This window comes from Macaca mulatta, chromosome 5 (genome assembly GCF_049350105.2).
Source record: "Macaca mulatta isolate MMU2019108-1 chromosome 5, T2T-MMU8v2.0, whole genome shotgun sequence".
Taxonomy (NCBI): Eukaryota; Metazoa; Chordata; class Mammalia; order Primates; family Cercopithecidae; genus Macaca; species Macaca mulatta.
The window spans coordinates 196,762,330-196,767,991 of record NC_133410.1 but is presented as its reverse complement, the minus strand read 5'-3'; the positions used below and the strand labels follow the sequence as shown (position 1 = coordinate 196,767,991).

General features: G+C 43.4%; 1 pseudogene across 1 annotated transcript; it reads left to right on the top strand.

Moving 5' to 3' along the window:
• Positions 1 to 688: 688 nt before the first annotated feature.
• On the top strand, positions 689 to 4,547 carry LOC144341019 (endogenous retrovirus group K member 24 Gag polyprotein-like; annotated as a pseudogene). The gene has a single exon (XR_013417598.1). The product of XR_013417598.1 is annotated as an endogenous retrovirus group K member 24 Gag polyprotein-like (transcript).
• Positions 4,548 to 5,662: the final 1,115 nt, after the last annotated feature.

The window sequence follows — 5,662 nt, the reverse complement described above, 5'->3', positions numbered from 1 at the left end:
TGAAGGAATGCTAGGAAAGCACATTAGCAACGCCTTCTGCCTTAGCTTAAGTAACACAATCCTTCCCCATTCGCGGTCATGCCTTTCCTGGGTCCGATTGTGTTTGGCCAAGTTGTTTTTTAAGGGAGAAGGTGACTGACTTAAAACACCTGTTAATCGAAGGAAAGCTCCAGTGAAGCTGAACTACAAGGACAGAAGTAGGTGGGGGGGCTGAACACCGGGGCAGAGGAAAATGTCTCATTGGCGATTGGAAAGTGTGGAACGAGGGGCCGGGTGCGGGGGCTCACGCCTGTAATCCCAGCACTTTGGGAGGCCGAGACGGGCGGATCACGAGGTCAGAAGATCGAGACCATCCTGGCTAACACAGTGAAACCCCGTTGTGGGGAAAAGGAAGAGAGATCAGCCTGTTACTGTGTCTATATAGAAAGAAGTAGACATAAGAGACTCCATTTTGTTCTGTATTTGTGATGCTGTTAATCTGTGACCCTACCCCCAACCTTGTCCTTTGCAAGAGACATGTGTTGCGGTGACTCAAGGTTTAATGGATTTTGGGCTGTGCAGGATGTGTCTTTGTTAAACAAATGCCTGAAGGTAGCTTGCTGGTTAAAAGTTATCACCATTCTCTTAATTTCAACTACCCAGAGACACGTACACGGCCAAAGGTCGCAGGGACCTCTGCCTAGGAAAGCTAGATATTGTCTAAGGTTTCTCCCCATGTGATAGACTGAAAGTATGCTGCTAAAAGGTTTATGGAGATGTTTGCATATGCATCTCAAGGCACAGCATTGTCCTTTGAACTTATTCATGTCACAGAGGTGTTTGTTCATATGTCTTACTGCCGATTTCCTCTTTTTTCTTTGATCCTATTGTCCTGCCACTCCCCTGTCTTTAAGATGGTAAAGATAATTATCAATAAATACTAAGGGAACTCAGAGGCCGGTGCCGGCGTGGGTCCTCTGTAAGCTGAGCGCCGGTCCCCTGGGCCCCCGCTTTTCTTTCTCTATACTTTGTCTCTGTGTCTTATTTCTTTTCTCAAGTCTCTCGTTCCACCTTACGAGAAACACCCACAGGTGTGGAGGGGCAGGCCACCCCTTCATCTGGTGCCCAACGTGGAAGCTTTTCTCTAAGGTGAAGGTACGCTGGAGCGTGGTCATTGAGGACAAGTCGACGAGAGACTCCCGAGTACGTCTACAGTCAGCCTTGCGGTAAGCTTGTGCGCTCGGAAGAACCTAGGGTAACAATGGGGCAAACTAAGAGTAAATATGCCTCTTATCGCAGCTTTATTAAAATTCTCTTAAAAAGAGGGGGAGTTAAAGTCTCTACCAAAAATCTAATTATGCTATTTCAAACAATAGAGCAGTTTTGTCCATGGTTTCCGGAACAGGGAACTTTAGATCTAAAAGATTGGGAAAAAATTGGCAAAGAATTAAAACAAGCAAGTAGGGAAGGTAAAAACATTCCGCTCACAGTATGGAATGATTGGGTCATTATTAAAGTAGCTTTAGAACCATTTCAAACAGAAGAAGATAGCGTTCCAATTTCTGATGTCCCTAAAAGCTGTGCAGTAGATTGTGAAAAAGAGGCAGGGATAGAATCCCGGAAAGGAAAGGAAAGTTCACACTGTGAATGTGTATCAGAGCCGGCTGTGGCTCGGTCAACGCAAAATGTTGACAATAATCAATTACAGGAGGTAGTATATCCTGAAACGTTAAAATTAGAAGAAAAAAATCCAGAATTAGCAGAGCCATCAGAGTCTAAACCACGATGGCCAACTCCTCTTCCAGCAGCTCAGATGCCTGTAACTTTACAACCTCAAATGCAGGTTAAACAAGTACAAACTTCAAAAGAAGATCAAATAGAAAAAGATAGAGTCTCTGTCATGGCAATGCCAATCCAAATACAGTGTCCACAATATCAGCCGGTAGAAAATAAGACCCAGCCGCCAGTAGCCTATCAATACTGGCCGCCAGCTGACCTACAGTATCAGCAGCCCCCAGAAAATCCGTATGGACAGCCAGGAACATTTCCAGTGCCACAGGGCAGGGTGCCATATCCTCAACCGCCCACCATGAGACTTAATCCTACAGCACCGCCTAGTACACAGGGTAGTGCGTTACATAAAATTATTGATGAGGCAAGAAAACAAGGAGATATTGAGGCGTGGCAATTCCCAGTAATATTAGAAGCAAGACCACCTGGAGAAGGGGCCCAAGAGGGAGAGCTTCCCGTAGCTGAAGCCAGATATAAGTCTTTTTCTATAAAAATGCTAAAAGAAATGAAAGGGAGTAAAACAGTATGGACCCAACTCTCCTTACATGAGAACATTATTAGATTCCATTGCTCATGGACATAGACTCATTCCTTATGATTGGGAGATTCTGGCAAAATCCTCACTCTCACCCTCTCAATTTTTACAATTTAAGACTTGGTGGATTGATGGGGCACAAGTACAGGTCCGAAAAAATAGGACTGCGAATCCTCCAATTGACATAGATGCAGATCAACTATTAGGAATAGGTCAAAATTGGAGCACTGTTGACCAACAAGTAATAATGCCAAATGAGGCCATTGAACAAATTAGGGCTATCTGCCTTAGGGCCTGGGAGAAAATCCAAGACCCAGGAACTGCCTGCCCCTCCTTTAATACAGTAAGACAAGGCTCTAAAGAGCCCTACCCTGATTTTGTAGCAAGACTTCAAGATGATGCTCAAAAGTCAATTACCGATGAGAATGCCCGTAAGGTCATAGTGGAGTTGATGGCATATGAAAACGCCAATCCTGATTGTCAATCAGCCATTAAGCCATTAAAAGGAAGGGTTCCCGCAGGATCAGATGTAATCTCAGAGTACGTTAAGGCCTGCGATGGAATTGGAGGAGCTATGCATAAAGCTATGCTTATGGCTCAAGCAATCACAGGAGTTGCTTTAGGAGGACAAGTTAGAACATTTGGGGGAAGATGTTATAATTGTGGTCAAATTGGTCATCTAAAAAAGAATTGCCTAGTCTCAAATAAACAAAATGTAACTCAAGCTACTACAAGAACAGATAAAGAGCCACCTGGCCTATGTCCAAGATGTAAAAAGGGAAAACATTGGGGTGATCAATGTCGTTCTAAATTTGATAAAAATGGGCAACCACTGTCGGGAAATGAGAGGAGGGGCCAGCCTCAGGCCCCGCAACAAACTGGGGCATTCCAAATTCAGCCCTTTGTTCCTCAGGGTTTTCAGGAACAACAACCCCCACTGTCACAAGTGTCTCAGGGAATAAGCCAGTTATCACAATACAGCAATTATCCCCCGCCACAAGCGGCAGTGCAGCAGTAGATTTATGCACCATACAAGCAGTCTCTCTGCTTCCAGGGGAGCCTCCTCGAAAAATCCCCACAGGGGTATATGGCCCATTGCCTGAGGGGACTGTAGGACTAATCTTAGGAAGATCAAGTTTAAATCTAAAAGGAGTTCAAATTCATACTGGTGTGGTTGATTCAGACTATAAAGGTGAAATTCAATTGGTTATTAGTTCCTCTATTCCTTGGAGTGCCAGTCCAGGAGACAGGATTGCTCAATTATTACTCCTACCTTATATTAAAGTTGGAAACAGTGAGATAAAAAGAACAGGAGGGTTCGGAAGCACTGATCCGACAGGAAAGGCTGCATATTGGGCAAATCTGGTCTCTGAGAGCAGACCTGTGTGTAAGGCCATTATTCAAGGAAAACAGTTTGAAGGGTTGGTAGACACTGGAGCAGATATCTCTGTCATTGCTTTAAATCAATGGCCAAAAAATTGGCCTAAACAAAAGGCTGTTACAAGACTTGTCGGCGTAGGCACAGCTTCAGAAGTGTAAGAAAGTACAATGATTTTACATTGTTTAGGACCAGATAATCAAGAAAGTACTGTTCAGCCAATGATTACTTCAATTCCTGTTAATCTATGGGGTCGAGATTTATTACAGCAATGGGGTGCGGAAATCATTATGCCCGCTCCATTATACAGCCCCACGAGTCAAAAAATCATGACTAAGATGGGATATATACCAGGAAAGGGGTTAGGAAAAAATGAAAATGGCATTAAAGTCCCAATTGAGACTAAGAAAAATCAAGAAAGAAAAGGAATAGGGTATCCTTTTTAGGGGCGGCCACTGTAGCGCCTCCTAAACCCATTCCATTAACTTGGAAAACAGAAAAACCGGTATGGGTAAATCAGTGGCCGCTACCGAAACAAAAACTGGAGGCTTTACATTCATTAGCAAAGGAACAATTTTAAAAAGGACACATTGAGCCTTCATTCTCACCCTGGAATTCTCCTGTATTTGTAATTCAGAAAAAATCAGGCAAATGGCGTATGTTAATGGACTTAAGAGCCGTAAATGCTGTAATTCAACCCATGGGGCCTCTTCAACCCGGGTTGCCCTCTCCGGCCATGATCCCAAAAGACTGGCCTTTAATTATAATTGATCTTAAGGATTGCTTTTTTACCATTCCTCTGGCAGAGCAAGATTGTGAAAAATTTGCCTTTACTATACCAGCCATAAATAATAAAGAACCAGCCGGGCGCGGTGGCTCAAGCCTGTAATCCCAGCACTTTGGGAGGCCGAGACGGGCGGATCACTAGGTCAGGAGATCGAGACCATCCTGGTTAACACGGTGAAACCCCGTCTCTACTAAAAAAAAAATACAAAAAACTAGCCGGGCGAGGTGGCGGCGCCTGTAGTCCCAGCTACTCAGGAGGCTGAGACAGGAGAATGGCCCGAACCCGGGAGGCGGAGCTTGCAGTGAGCTGAGATCCGGCCACTGCACTCCAGCCTGGGCGACAGAGCGAGACTCCGTCTCAAAAAAATAAATAAATAAATAAATAAAAAATAAATAAATAAATAAATAATAAAGAACCAGCCACCAGGTTTCAGGAGAAAGTACTTCCCATGTTAAAAAACATTTATTATCTTGTTTTGCTGTAATGGGAGTTCCAGAAAAAATTAAAACTGACAATGGACCAGGTTATTGTAGTAAAGCTTTCCAAAAATTCTTAAATCAGTGGAATATTACACATACAACAGGAATTCCTTATAATTCCCAAGGACAGGCCATAGTTGAAAGAACTAATAGAACACTCAAAACTCAGTTAGTTAAACAAAAAAAAGGGGGAGACAGTAAGGAGTATACCACTCCTCAGATGCAGCTTAATCTAGCACTCTATACTTTAAATTTTTTAAACATTTATAGAAATCAGACTACTACTTCTGCAGAACAACATCTTACTGGTAAAAAGAACAGTCCACATGAAGGAAAACTGATTTGGTGGAAAGACAACAAAAATAAGACATGGGAAATAGGGAAGGTGATAACCTGGGGAAGAGGTTTTGCTTGTGTTTCACCAGGAGAAAATCAGCTTCCTGTTTGGATACCCACTAAACATTTGAAGTTCTACAATGAACCCATCGGAGATGCAAAGAAAAGCGCCTCCACGGAGACGGAAACACCGCAATCGAGCACCATTGACTAACGAACAAGCCTTCATCGCCATGGCACATTTATATAGAGGAAAAGAGAGGGAGAACGTTGCGGGAAGTCAGGGACCTTGAACGCAGGGACTGGCTGAAGCCACGGCAGAAAAACATAAAATGTGAAGATTTCATGGACATTTATTAGTTCTCCAAAATTAATAC